The sequence below is a fragment of the Notamacropus eugenii genome, chromosome X (assembly GCF_028372415.1).
Source record: "Notamacropus eugenii isolate mMacEug1 chromosome X, mMacEug1.pri_v2, whole genome shotgun sequence".
NCBI lineage: Eukaryota > Metazoa > Chordata > Mammalia > Diprotodontia > Macropodidae > Notamacropus > Notamacropus eugenii.
The window spans coordinates 54,734,050-54,749,572 of NC_092879.1; the positions used below are offsets into that span (position 1 = coordinate 54,734,050).

The 15,523-nt window shown below is 43.8% G+C and overlaps 2 non-coding genes across 2 annotated transcripts; one reads left to right on the top strand and one right to left on the bottom strand.

The window, feature by feature from the left end:
- Window positions 1–9,335: 9,335 nt before the first annotated feature.
- Window positions 9,336–9,407, bottom strand: TRNAW-CCA (transfer RNA tryptophan (anticodon CCA)). Its single transcript has one exon. It is a non-coding gene; the product is annotated as a tRNA-Trp (tRNA).
- Window positions 9,408–12,330: 2,923 nt separating this feature from the next.
- On the top strand, window positions 12,331–12,402 carry TRNAW-CCA (transfer RNA tryptophan (anticodon CCA)). Its single transcript has one exon. It is a non-coding gene; the product is annotated as a tRNA-Trp (tRNA).
- The last annotated feature ends 3,121 nt before the right edge of the window (window positions 12,403–15,523 follow it).

Here is a 15,523-nt window from a genome sequence, read left to right on the forward strand (position 1 = left end):
GTGATAAGTGAGAGAAGCTAGTGTTATCTCAGAAGTTACATAGCACTGTCAATGGTGACTCATACCTGGACCCTTTCCTCTGGACTTCTGACCAGCAACCTCTAGGTGGATTGATATAGAAATGAGGATCATGTGAACAGATATCCTGCATTAGTCAGGACACTCTCCAGATGTCAGCTTCACATTCCTCTTAATGTAGCCTGCAGAATGTCCCTGATCAGCATGTTGCATCAGCATGTGGGATCTACTCCCTTGTTCCAGACTCCTGCCTCCCATAGTTTTTCTGACTCAATTTTCCTCACTCAGGGCTATTTCCTTAGTAAACCAGGGTCCTCATAGATCTACTTTTCAGGAATATCGTAGAGCTCTCCCACCTGGGGGCCAACCTTTGGACTCATCTCTTTAGTTTCCACAATCCATCCTCTGAGTTCTATCCTAGGAGGTCCTTTCCCTCCAAACTCAAAAAGTCCAGGCTCTGGAGCAATCTATTCTCTATACCCTCTTACGATCTGAGATCTACTCTAGGAATCATCTCCCTCTATCACCTGGAGTACATTCTGCGCAATCACCTCTACATCCCATCCTTTGAGTTCATCTTATTTCTAGCCTTTAAAATTCATTCTCTGAGGTGTACCCTCAGAGGTCAACTTTCTCTTCTGAGGGATGGATGGATGGATGGGTGAGTGGGTAGGTGGAACAAATGGATGGGTGGAAAAGCATTCATTATATGATTACTATATGCCAAACACTGAACTAAGTGTTCGGGATAGAAATATAAAAGCAAGACAGTCCCTGACCTAAAGGAGCTTACATTCTAATGGGGGAAACAATGCATATTGAGAAACGATGTCCACGGAAGTGTGTTTTGGTTGGGGTGATTAGTGAAACAACAGGGCAGTCTATAGACATACCAGGTAATGTTGATTTGGTTGCAATTCTAAAAGCATGGGCTGAAAGGGTGCAAGGAGGGAGAGAGGAAGTTATCTTTTTCCATCCCCTGAGACTTACCTTCTGAAAACACATCTCTTCATCCTCTAGGGTCCACCCTCTGGGGTCATCTCTTTGCTCCATTTGATGACTTCATTTCCTCAGTCTATCCTTGGGGAACATCTCCATCTAGCTAGGCTAGATAGCCTGACACCCCCAAACCTACCAGGAACATGAAGACAGAACTTCCCCTAGATACAGTCTCAGGAGCCAACAGATTTGACCTGACTCCTACGATGACTGAGTCAGAGCTCGCATCCTGGGAACTCAACAATATTCACCATTCACCTTTCTATATGAAACATCAGAAAGCTTTGCCTAAGTCCTTCAATTTTGCTCACCCTGTGATGATTGAGCTGGCCAATGATGTCACACATCCACTGCCACTGCACATGGAACAACACAAAGGAGGGAATTTCAGAGTGATGACTGAGATCTTGTCTAGTTTCTTCCATTTTAGAAATGGTCATCTCACAATCCTAATGATAGAGAAGAGGCAGTTGTGACATAGAGAGAGAAGCAAGATATTCCCTAATGGGCAGCACTTGGCTTTGGCAGCGGGGCTATTAGATAGAGAGGTTGCTGCTGCTGCTGCTGCTGCCACCACTAATAACAGTTAACATTTTATAGCACTTTACAATCCCAAATCACTTTCTCTGCATTATCTCACCGAATCCTCACAACAGCCAGGTGAGAAAGGTAGTGAAAACATGGTTAGCTCCATTTTACAAAGTAAGAAAACTGAAACCCACAGATGAAAAAGGTCTCACACCAGGTAATGGTGAGGGTCTAAAACTAACAAGCTGTGTCTAGTTCCACAACAGTGCTACCCACGACTCGGTGGATAGTTCTCTGCATACAGCAGATGTGTATTGGCTTGTTTCATAGATGAATGAGCTCAACTCTTGCCTTCCCCATTAGGATTAGAACCCTCACTTTGAGAATTCTATGCACTGGGAAGTTTCTGCTTTTCCCCAGCTATCATCTGAAGGGCAGAATCGGTGTATGAGCTGAAGACAGGTGAACAACAGAACTTTAAAAAGAACCTCTGAAGTCACCTAGTTCTTCATTTTACTAATGGGGGAAATGAAGTTTGCAGAGGGGACAGAACCCAAAGCCATATAGTGAATCCAGTGACTAGAGCCCAGGTCTTTTGAATTCATGTCAAAGACCCTTACCACTTACACGCTCTTCTCCTATCCCCTGCCCAGTCTCAAGTCTATCTGTCTCAAAGAGGAGGCAAAATAGACAGTTGCCTACATCTGATGATTTGAGGTGCCCCATACTCCCACTAAAAAAGAAAATCAACCTTGTGTCTGACATTTCACCATTATCACTTTCTGTGACTCTAAGAAGAGAGAGATACTATAAAGAATCCTACAATTCTAGAACCTGGTTACAAGGAAAATAGTTATCATCACAGGAGTTGATGAGCTTAGTTACCACAGAAAAATCAATATCAATGATTTGGAGAGATGGGGGGAAAGACAATATAAGGGAGAAAATTTGCTGAATTGCAGGTTCTTTAGGTTTGTGTCTCTTTGTTTCATAGCGCCAAATATAGCTTGCTTTGTTTTTATGTAGAAGACATGGAAGCTATGATCTTACTAGGACTTTTTCTTTACTCCAGCATGGTGTGATTTTCATTATTTTTCAAGAACCACCCTTCCAAAGGGATTATGGGTCCCTCTGATTCTAGGAACTTAAAGGTTACTGCTATCTGCATACTGGGTATTGCAGCTCCAGGACTGCATCATCACTGGCCTGAGGATCAAAAGGCTGGACTCTAGTCCCAGCTTTGCTGAGATCTTGCTGTATGACCTTGATCAAGTCACTGTCACTCTCAGAGCCAGTCACCTCACCAATAAAATGAAGGGATTTAGATGAAGGCCCTTTCTGATTCCAGTTTCTTATGAGAAGTTATTTCTTTCTACCGCTTCATTGGGAGCTGAGGTCCTAAAAGCAATTCCCCTGTCACTAGTTCTTTGCTCAAGTTTGAAGCTCCAAAGTGGGGCCACATATTTTGATTCCACTATGTGATCTGCAGTTTGGCATTTACCCAGAATGTGGGAAGGGGGTGACTGTGTCCCTTCTGAATCAAAGCAGTCAGAATGAGGCATTGGGGGAATGCAGGTAATTAAAGATGAAGAGAGGAGGCAAATGTGATCTAGTGGAAGGAGCTCTGGATTTGGAGTCAGGAGCTCTGTCCCAGGACTTCTGAGCTGTGTGGGACAGATTGTATTTACAAGGCACTAATATGGGGCACCTTCGGTAAGAAGCAAGCCAACTTACTCTGGGTAAAACCAGAGCAAGAGGGTGAGAGGCAGTATGGGCATTCTAGGACAATGTGATAGACTTGAGTTCAAGTCCTATCTCAGACACTTCTTAGCTGTGTGACCAGGGGAAGGTTGCTTAACGTCTCTGAGCATCAGTCTCCCCATCTGTAAAAGTGGCATAGTACCTATAATGCCTTCCTCACAGAGCTGTGGTAAGAATCTAATGAAATAAAATATTTTTCAAACTTCAGAGAGCTATATAAATGTGGGTTGTTAATATCAGCAGCAACTTCCCCTACTAATATCACCACCACACCCTTACTCTTTCTTACTATAGGCTCTCTCTCCCATAGTGCTTTAAAATTTATAAATCACTATCTTCATGACTGACAGGCAGTACAAGTATTCCCCTCATTTTACAGATGAGGAAACTGAGATTCTATGAAGTGCAGTAGTAGAGCTAGGACTTGAACAGAGGTCTTACATGATTCCAAGTTAACATGCTCCTTTTTTTTGGAGGCTAAAAGGGTTAAGTGACTTGCACAGTTACACAACTAGTGAATATCTGAGCCCTGATTTGAATTCAGGTTCTCTGGACTCCAAGACTACAGTGCTCTATGCATTGGGCCACCTAGTTGCCCCAACATGTCCTTTCTCGTGACAGAGAGAAGCAGACAAATGGAGTCTAGACCCAAGACTTCTGCCCATTGAGGAAACACAAAGAAGAGACTATCCTCCTTAGACTGGGACCCCAATGGACAAGCTCCTTGGGATTAATCCAACTCACACAAATGAACAGAAAGAAAAGGATTTCCAATGCTATGGATATGAAGATCCTAGTGTACCCACCCAACTTTGCAAATACTTCTGCCAAGGAATCTACCAAGTATCAACAAAAGTACCTTTAACCTTCATAGTAGAGTCAAAGGACTAGGTCAGGTTAGACAATCAGCCCTGACCCTTAGTTATAATTGTCCTGTAGAAGCCACTGTTTCAGAGATAGGGAGACAGTCACCAGCCAAACCAGTCTTATTACCGTTGTATATATAATGTTCCTCCTGGCGCTATGCATGGGACCTACTGAAAGTTAGGACAATAAAGCTCTCATGGTAAATGAAGCTTCTTAGGTGAGCAAAAGATAAAAACTATGGCTGGGGGAGCCTCTGTCCATGAAGGTTCAAAACAATACTAGTCACATTTTCAGATGGATCTTTGGTCTCATCAAGCTGGATGGTCCCTTCAATGTTGCATATCTCAAACCATTCATGCTTGTCCATTCCGTGTGACTCTTTTCCTCTGTCCTCCAGAGAGTGGCACAGTCTGCCATATTCACCAGAGGGGGGTCTCAATAGAGGCCATCCTTGATTTTTCATGACATATAACAATAATAACAATATTTTATATTATTATAGCTCACATTTCCATCGTTTTCATTTTTTAAAATTTACTCTTTGCAAGTGGTGGATTTTATTGACTTGATTAAGGTGATATAAAAAGAAATAAAAGAGACTAATTAGGGTACTCTAGGTTCTGTAGCAATGCCCAGGGCCTGGTACAATGGACCAAAAGAAAGCTATCGGATTTACGAAGCACTTTCAACCATCCTGTGAGTCAGGGAGTTTAATTGTTTTTATCCTCATTTCACAGATGTAGAAACTAAGGCTTAGAAACATGGCCAAAATCATACAGGTAGGGAGTTTCAGAGGCAGGATTATGTGCTTGTCACCATGCTCAGAGCTAGAGATGCAAAGACGAAAACAGAAGAGTCCCTACTTCAAGAAGCTTACATTCTACTGGGGACAACAACATGTCCATGTATAAATGTATACAACAATTCTTACAGAGTAAATATGAGGAAGAGGAAGGCGAGAGGTGGTACTAGGAGCTGGGGGAGATCAGGAAAGGCCTCACTCATGTAGGAAGTGATACTTGAGACTTGAATGGAACTAGGAATTTCATGAAGTGGTAGTAAAGAGGAAGGGCATTCTAGGCATGAGGGACAGCCTATGCAAAGACATAGAGGTGGGAGATGAAACACTTTGTGTGAAGGACAACAAGCTGGTCAGTTTGGCTGTAGCAGAGCATATGAGGGGAAACTGTATAAGAATCTGGAGGCAGATTGTGAAGGATTTTAAAATGCCAGAGGTATTTGTATTTGATTCTAGAAGCAAAAGAAAGTCAGCCACTGGCGTATCTCGGGCAGAGTCCATTAAAGGACAGGTGTTACTAATTATTATTAAGGGTTAACATGTGCTTTTCTCCCCACAACCTTGTGAGATTATCATCCCCACTTTACAGATGAGGAAACTGAGGTTTAGAGAAGGAAAGACATTTGACCAAGCTTGCCTAGCTAGTAAGTGACTGGGCAAAGATAAAAACCGAGGTCTTCTGATTCTAAATCCAGTGCTCGTTCTCACTCTGTTGAGCACTTTGTAACTGTAAAGCTCTAAAAACTGTCAGCTTCAATTATTAATATGTTTAAGGAAGCAGCGATGCTGTTCATACATGACATATCATGCTAAGCAAGTATGGTTTCATTTCCTAGCCTGCAAATCCTCCTCCACCCTGTCTTTCCAACTGTCTCTCATTTTCTGAAAACGTTTACACTCTCAATAATAGGCAATTTTGTCACAAAGCATGCAAACCATTGAGTCAATTTGTTTCTGTTTCTGTCTGTCTCCCCAAAGTGAGTGAACTACACTGCTTAATGAAAACACTGCGTTCTGAAATGCAAGCTTCCAAATTAGAGACGTCTGATGGGTTAGAGGCACCATTCTCAACACTAGTCTCAATTTGAAGAGGGAAAAAAGATTAAACCATTTCGACCCAAGGGTTATTTATTTTGCTTTGTGAAATCCCAAAGAGATGCACCGGTCTGAGAGAATTCCAAGACGTGAATACTGTTAGCCAAATGCACGTACTAAATGAATAAATACCATAAAGGAGGCATGCAGACAGAAATGGAGTTCCCAATGGGGCCATAATTTCTGAAGGTGATAAACAATTATCACCCTTTCATGGAGGAGGAATTTTCACCATTTTCCTCCCTTCTCAGCCACAATAGATATAAGTATCATGCCCTGCCTGAAACCTCTCCCCTCTCCAATCCATCCTCCATACAGCTGCCAAAATAATCTTCCCAAGTCTAACCATGTCAATCCCTACCCCACCCCAAAAGCCTCCAGTGGCTCCCTATTACCTCTAGGGTCAAACATCAATTCCACAGTAGGAATTGGAGAGCCTCTACAATCTAGCTCCAATTTAATTTGCCAAACATTCCACTTTGCCCATTCTATATTCCGGCCAACCAGCCTGCCAACTCTTCTCTAAACTCAAGGAAGAGTTGCTTGTCTCCAGGACCTTGGAGTCCAAATCCTGTTTGGCTTGAGTCCAAATCCTGTTTTTCACATTTATTGGCTCTGGGACCGTGGGAAAGTTATTTAATCTCTTTGATCGTTTCCTCATTTCTAAAATGAGGGAATTGGGGCTAGATAATGTCTAAGGTCCTTTCTTGCCCAAGATCTAAATAGATGATGTATGTGTGGAATACCTTTGTGAGACTGTCCTTCATATTTGGAATGCACTCCCATCTTCATAACTTAGAACCTTTAGCTTTCTTCATCAGTTAGCTCAGGTACTACCTCCTATGAAAAACTGAACTGAATCAAATCCCGCCATTTGTCAGTGCCATCTTACTCCTCAAATGTCTTGTATGCACTGTCTGTGTACATAGGTTCGTGGAATTTGGCTCTAAAAGGGATCATAGATGTTATCTGGTCCAACCCTATACAAGTGAGGAAGCTGAGAACTTAAGGGTCTTGCCCAGGGTCACAACAGATAGTAACAGATCAACACAGGACAGGTCTGATCACACAGGCTCCCTAATTCTGAATCCGTTGCTCTTTCCATGACCCCATTTGGCATAGGCCAGAACAAAAAGAAGATATTTGTTGATTGGTAAGGTCCTCAGTAGCAAAAGTTGGAGGGAGGTTTACCTGTAGACACATAAATATAGGGTCACTGGTATTTCAGTCTTTTCATGGAATTCAGGGCTGGTTTCCAAGGACAGGGTAAAGATTAACTTTACCAAAGAAATGTGTACTGTGAATTCTAGCGTTTGTATCAGGCCTTCTTCAGCACCTCCACCCCCAACCTTCCCAGGCTGGGAAATAGTGGGGAAGAAGAGTAAGGTTGTGAAAAGTTCAAAGAAAAACTGGTTGACAAATGAGTACAGAGAGACTCCAAGAGGTGTTAATCCCAACTGCTGGGGCTATAGAAAGAGCCTTTGTGATGGTTCACAGGATCATGGACTTACAATTAGAAGAAACCTTACATGTTATCTAGTCTAAAAGTGTCAAACACACTGCCAAGGGACCCAGATTAAAAGGTAAATGGTTAATATTTAACAAAATAAATAAAGAGACAATAAAACATAGATAATGTTAACACATGGCCTTGAAAGTCAATATGTGGCCCTTAGAAAGCCTTATGAAGGGCTTAGTGGCCCATTTTTCTATTTGAGTTTGACTACTGGTGTCATCTCTCTGACCTCATTTTAAAGAGGAGGAAACTGAAGATCAGACAAGTGATCAAAATCACACAGCTAGGTAACTAATAGAGCCTACACTTGAACCCAGAACCATTAATGGGAATCCAGTGCCCTTTCTGAATCCATATTCTTTTTATGACCCCATTTGGCATAGGCCACAACCAAAAGAGGGTTATTTGTTGATCGACAAGGTCCTCAATATCAAAAGTTGGAGGGAGGTTTATCTGTAGATATATAAATATGGGGTCACTGGTATTTCAGTCTTTCCAGGGAAGACAAGGGCAAAAGCCCAGGTAGATCCCAGGAGGGCAATGGTACAGTGGATGAAGGAGGTGGTTTCTCAGTCAGCAGTTCTGACCTCAATTTAAAGAGTTGGATATAAGGCTCAAAGAGGAAAAGGCCTTCCTCAGTGCTCTAGACTACAGAACAAGAAGGGACTGTAATAAATAGCCCTTCCTGGGACTTGCAAAAATAGTGTTTAGACCTGAAAGGTACCTGAGAGGTCATCTAGTCTAATGTCTTCATTCCATACAACTCTTCTGTAACAAATTCGGTATTTGAGCCTAAGTATTTTGGCTACAGCGCCAGTTCCCTTGCCATTGTATCACATGAGAAGGGCATGGAAGCTAAAATGTGGTGAATCCAGAGAGTGCCTGAGAACCATGCCATGATGTGCCAAGATGGGTAATATGACACTTTACCTGCCATTTGTCTCAGATCCACAGAATTTGTCTTTCCAAATTCCCTCACATGATAGCAAACGTCACAACTGGCTCTAAATTAGAGTCCATGAATATTTTTAAAAATGTATTCTTATCATTGTGTTTTAATGGTTTTCTTTGTAATCCTAGGTGTTTCATCTTATACATTTAAAAACACTTCTGAGAAAGGGGTCCATGCCAAAGGGTCCAGGACACATACAATGGGGAAGAACACCTACTTGGGTGCTCATCTGCATCGCCGAAGTGCCATGAAGAGGGTTATTATTCCCTTTCTGCAGAAGAGGAAAGTGAGGCTCTGAGGGGAAACAACCTATCTGTAGTCACAGAGCTAATGAACGAGCTGGGAGGGAAAAGTGCTCCTTTCACCATGTCATATATGCTTCTTAGAGGCTGCTATTCGGCTGGGCTGATGGACACATTTCATTCCATTAAAGAGGAGGAAACTGAGGATCAGAGAGGTGATCAAGATGATCAAAATGACACAGCTAGGTAATTAATAGAGCCTATACTTGAACACAGAACCATTAATGCAAATCTAGTGCCCTTTCTGAATCCATAGTTCTGGAGTTCCCTTGAGTTTTTTTTGGGTTTTTTTTTTTTTTTGGTCTAGATTAGGGGTTCCTGAAGCCAGGATCTAACACAGTGCCTGGCACATAGTAGGCACTTGGTTGTTCGGTTCTCCTTTGTTTTCAAAGAGGACCAAAATAACATTACGACGTCAAGGGTCAAGGTACAGTGTTGCTCGATTGAGGTTCGGGTACAATTTGTCCAAATTAACGGTTAAACTGGGGAAAAAAAGCTTGACCCTGGCGTGACTCGAACACGCAACCGCCTGACTTGGAGTCAGAAGCGCTACCCTTGCGCCACAGGGTCTTTCGAAGCTAAGCCTTCCCAAGAATGTACTTAAGGCATACTAGGTGATTTGACACATTAGAATTCTCAACGTCATTTTTTTTTCTGTTTCTGTCTGTCTCTGTCTCTCTCTCTCTCTGTTTCTCTGTCTCTGTCACCCCCCCTTCCTGCCCCCCACCTCCCATAGAATTAGAGAAATTTACATCTCGTCCCATGCCTTCATTTGACAGAGGAAGGACTGCAGGCACTTCAGGGGTGCTGACAGATAGCCTCCCCCCTCGCATGCTCGCCCCCACGCCCCAATCGTCTCCACCATTGGCCAGTTGCTCACGTCTCCACACCAGCCTTCCAACCATGCTCTCCCGCCGCCGCCCAGCACGTGCACTTCGGGTCTCCTCTGACAGCGCCAACAGCCTGCAGGGGCTGAGCCTTGGGGTGAAGAGGCTGCTCAGATACTTACTGAGGGAGCCCCAGCGTCTACACCTGGGAGCCTGGGGGCTCGGGAGTCCAGATAGGGGAGAAAAGGGAGCTGTTGGGAGCGCGAGGCTCCCAAGGCCAGCTTCGGTGGAGGCTTATCATTCCCCTGAGTCTGCTAAGGTCCAGAAGGAGCTCCAAGCTGGGGGTGGGGGTGGGGGTGCAGGTGGCAACTGGGAAAGCTCACACAGTGTGAATTACCCTCGGAAATCCTGAAGGTTCCATCACCTCTGGGAGATGACATGACAGCAGCCCCTCTTCTGATTGCTGCATAAGAAGGGGACTCCTACCCCACTCCAGCTCAGACTGACTAGGGGCCCAGGCCTCTGTGGGCCTCAGTAGGTCTCAGGTGAACTTTCGGCTGCCAACTCCCTTACTCTCATGGAACTGTGAGGAGGAGTGGTTGCCTCACTGGGGTCATCTCCAGTTGGCCTGACTTGCCACTGGACTCAGAAGACCCTGGAGGAGAGAGTGGGGCCCTGCCTCACTTAGATCCAATTCACTTGCAAGACATCACCTTGCCAATGTCATTGGTCCTCTTCCAGAAGGAAATACAAACAACAGGCAACAAACTTCACTTCATCTTAAATCTTTTCCTCTCCCACTCCTCCTATCTACTAACTATTACTGAAATCTGGATCCCCCTGATGACACAGCCTCTCTTGGCCACCCTTTCCAGTACTGGCTACACTTTCACTCATTCTCCTCCACTCACTGGTCAAAGCAAGGGAGTTGAAATACTTCTTGTTCCCCAGTTCCATTTCTAAGTTATTCCCCTACTTTTATCACTTAGTAACCTTTTCTCCTTTGAGGTTCATGCTATTCATATCTACCACTCAATGAAAATCCTGGTAGATGTTGTCTGTAGACCTCCAAGTCACCCCTTTCCTTCCTCATGTTCAGCACATGGCTCACAATCTTTCTCTCCTCTCCAACTCTTGCTTACATACTAGGAAGACTTTAATGTATATTAACTCTCCCTCAAAATACCTAAACCACTCAGTTCCTCAACCTACTCATTTCCCATGAAATCCTCCTCCACCCCAACTCAGCCACATACAAAGATGGTACCACCTCCACATTCAAGAATTTCTGAAAGACCCTTATCCAACCATAATCCATTGACTTTCTATGTCTCCCTATGCCTACTTTTATAAAACCCTACTCTTCAATTGGACCCATGATCTCCAATATGTTGATCCCTCAGTTCTCTCCCAGGCCATCTCCCCTTCACTAGCCTCTCTTTCCTCTTGTTCCCATTTTGACCCCCTGGTGAACCTATTCAACTCTACATGGGAATCATCTTTTGAAATCCATACCCCTCCCCTTATCATATTGCTGATTATGCCCAGTCAAGCCTCAGCCTTGTATTACTTCCAACATGTGCCACCTTCACTCCACATATTTCTCAATGAAGATGAAGAAAATCATGCAACCATTCTGACTGAGTCCACTATAAAAGGATGTTACACAACCTCAACTGAGCTCTCACTGCTGCTAGGCAATCTTACGATGCATCCTACTCTGCATAGCAGCTCTTCCAAACCTTTTCATCCCTCTTCAGTCCTTACATGGCTACTTTCCCCCTACCCTCTCAGCTGAGAACCTTTCCTCTTATTTTAAAGAAAAAAACTGAAGCCATTCATTGTGATCTCCCTCTTCTCCCCTCTTCCTACCTTTTATCATTCATTTGCCTTCCACACTCTCTCCTCCTTCATCTCGATCTTACCTGATGAGGTAGCCTTACATCTTATCAAGACTAACCTCTCTACCTGCTCAAGTGATCTTCTTGTCTCCTAGAACAGATTGCCTCCTTTGTCATTCCTCCCCTCTTATCACTTATTCTCCAATTTCTCCGTATTGACTCATTCCCTGCTGTCTATAAACATGCACATGGCTCCCCCATCCTGAAAAGGATGTTACTTGATCACTTGTGATAAAAGCTCTCTGCAATCCTTCCTCTGTAAAATGGAGGCATGAAATCTAAATTTCTCTAATTCTGTGAGAGAGACAGAGAGACAGACAGAGACACACACACAGCACACACACAATGAGAGAGAGAGACAGACAGACAGATTCAGAGACAGAGAGACAGAGACACAGAGAGAGAGAGAGAGCCAGAGTGAAGGAGGCCGTATTTAAGGCCTGCCTCAGACACACATGGCCGAGGGAAGAGGGACAAATCCCCCTCTCCAAGCAATTGTCTGAGGTTGTCCGTTAGCTTAGGAGAGAGTTTCCAGGAGGACAGAAATCCTCTCCATAGGGCTGGGGTTCTTTCCCTTTGTGTGTCGTGGCCCCCTGGGGCAGTGTGCTGAAGCCTAAGGCCCCATTTTGAGAATGGTGTTTTTAAACGCATCAAGTGAAACTAAGAGAATGAACAGGAAAAACAAAGACCTTGTAGGGATTCTAAGGCACGTGAAAGCACCGTAGTATGCATGAAATATGTTCTTAGGGGCCCTTGTAGTCCGAAGGCCTCGTGGCGCAACGGTAGCGCGTCTGACTCCAGTTCAGAAGGTTGCGTGTTCGAGTCACGTCGGGGCCAAATTTTTTTTTCATGATTCCCAACTGTCCAGATTATTTGTACTCAAGCCACAGTCGGGCAACACTATACCTTGACCCCAATTTAGTGATGCCATTTTGGTCCTCTCCGAGAACAAAGGAGAACAACCGACCAACCAAGTACCTACTATGTGCCAGGCACTGTACTAGGCGCTGGCGTTAGGAACCCCTGATCTAGACAAACATACAAACAAGAAAAAGAACCTCATGGGGAACTCCAGGGAATGAAATGTGTCCATCAGCCCAGCCAAATAGCAGCCTCTAAGGAGCAGTGTGACATGATGAAAAGGATACTTTTCCCTCCCAGCTCGTTCATTAGCTCTGTGACTACAGATAGGTTGTTTTCCCTCAGAGCCTCACTTTCCTCTTCTGCAGAATGGGAATAATAAACCTTTTACTACCTACCTTCTGGGTTGTTGCCTTTCTCCACCTCAAACAATCTCTCCCACAAACTATTTATTTTTTTAGTACCTGGGTCAGAAATCCAAGGGAGGGCCTTAAATTCAGGGAAATTCTCAGTGTCTGTCTCAATGGGTGAGAAAGTTTCAAGTTTCACAGGGAAATTTGAAAATTAGTTTACCAGCTGTACTCTGGCTGGGAGAGTGAGGTCACCCAAATGACAGCAGCAAAAATGGTGTCAGGTTGCCCCCTCCCCCTAATTCTGATAATCCCTGTAAAGACCTCTGCAGCCCACCATCTTTCCTTTGTTTTTTAGCTTCAGGAACATGTCATTACATCTGCCTGGCTGGTCTCTCAGGGAACCCTAGTTTTCCTTGAATTGCAAAATAGTCCGACGCCAGAAAAATCCCTTCCACCCTTGACACAAAGGACTTGGAGGGAGTAGGGTTGGATGGCAGATTTCATTGGGGGAGGGAAGGATTTCTTTGTCAGGCAGATGGCTTTTAAAGGCTGTCTTGCGTCTTGCAAGAATGACTCTGGGAGAACACCAGAGGAAAATGGGTTTAAAGTTATCTTCCCTGGGTCACACAGTAAATAAAAATGACTTTTTAATAAGGAGATGGGGGTGGAAGTGTTTATAGATGCCCTGAGAGATTCCCCTGCACATTTTAACCAGGACTCCCTTTCCCTATATATTTTAAAAACTGAATTAGATTGAATTGACATCTAGAACCAAGGGAGTTCCAACGTGAAGGTAGCAGAGGGTGCATCCCATTAGTGATGGAAGGATCAGAGCCACTTACTGCTATGGGACTTATGGGAAATCTCTCTTCTTGTCTGAACCTAAGGATCTATCTACTGATGATGTTGGGACTCTAGCTTCTCTCCCATGTAATATGACCTTTTAGACATGCATGTAGCAGGCTTGTACTGTGGCTAATCAAATGGTACCCCAAACTGGTACTCCCCAACTTTTTTTGCTTGGTGACCTAGATTTGTGTGGTTTCATCATTGGCCTTCCCTTCCGGACTGTTTTAGTTTTCTCTGTCGGTTTGTTCTTTTGGAATTGGGCTAATCACCTCGGTATCCTGCTTCTTTGTCCTTTTCTTCCTGCCCCCTTGATGTTCCTAAGTTCCCAGCTTTCTGTGGCATGATCTGCATTTGAACCCTTGAGTCTGCACTAACTTTTAAAATGCCACCTCCATAGTGCAGCCTTCCTGGATTCTTTTTGTTGGTAACAACCTTCTACCTTGGCCATCACATGTGCTTCTCTCATGTACTTGTCATGTAATGCATATTATAGTTTTCTGGTATTAGTGTCTTTTCTCTTTATTCTACTGTAAGCTCTATAAGATCAGGGACAGGGTATCATTTGATGTCTACGTGATCATCAAGGGGTGGTAGCAATATTAACCAAAGGTTCAATGGCATGATTTAATCAATATCCTCAAGACAACTAGTTGTCACATACTATCTCTGCTCCCTTTGGAGCTAACTCATGTTCTGATTTTGATCTAGAGGCAAGGCTATTGAATCAAAATCACCAATCAAAGTCTCTTGGCATGGCCCCCACCCACTAGGTCTTTCCTTCCATTCAAGTTGCTAATTAATAGCTTCTGTCCACTAAATCTTTAACTTTCTTAAACTATTTGATCTTATTTGATGAAAGATAATAAAAATGATCCTTGCACATTTAAACAATGGCAATCATTTAAATTTGTCCCCTCATCCCCTTCCCACCTGGGACCTTTAATCTTGCTGGCTTTTGCTCCAGGGTGAAATGAAATAAACAGAAAGTTCAGGCATTTGAGCACATAGCTTCTGTCCCACAGGCAAGGAGGAGGTGGGTTTGAGTCAGTCACAGTCAGACCCAGTAAGCACTGTAATTCTTGCTCATCACTCAAACCAGCAGGAACCTGCATCCTCCACCCCCACCCCCACCCCCACCTCTCCACACCGTTCCTCATGCCATGCACTCATCTGGTAAGGACTTCACTTACTCTGCTGCTCAGGCTTACTAGGTTTTTTTCTGCTATTGGAACAGGAGTTTCCCTTGCCAGGAAGCAAGGCAAGCCAAAGTATAGAGAGAAACCCTCCCTACAGCCACCGTTCTCCTGCATCTCTCTCTATAACCCTCACCTTCAGAGTTCACCACAAAGAGATGTCAGTTCATTCATTCATTACCCACAAGATCCCTGGGAAATTCCCTGGATTCACATTACTATGTAGTACCAAGGCTTCTGGGAGATGTAGTCCATGGGGAAATGTAAGGAAGTACCCAACAACAGATCTGCTACATTTGTATGTTGCCCCTCACTTCCTTGGACTTTGTTTTGTGCAATTGGGAGTTTAACCAATATTTCTGGAATAAATTACTCCCCTTGAAGCCCTAGCTATGGCCTCAGTTGCAGCCCATAAACCCCTCACCTCACATCAGACTTCATCAGGATGCATACAATCATAGCATTTATAAGTTGGTAGGTATCTTAGAGCATTTAGTCTAAAATGAGAAGACTGAGGCTCAGGGGGAGGAAATGATTTGTGCAGGGTCTTGGAGGTAATAATGAAGGATTTGAACCACGTCCTCTGACTTTTACTCCTCTGCCATATCACCTCATCTTGTGATACAGATCTCTAGAAATGTACCAATGTGCACCAATATCCCCATCCAATTTCCCTCATCTCTCCAAGAGCAAAAGTTCATG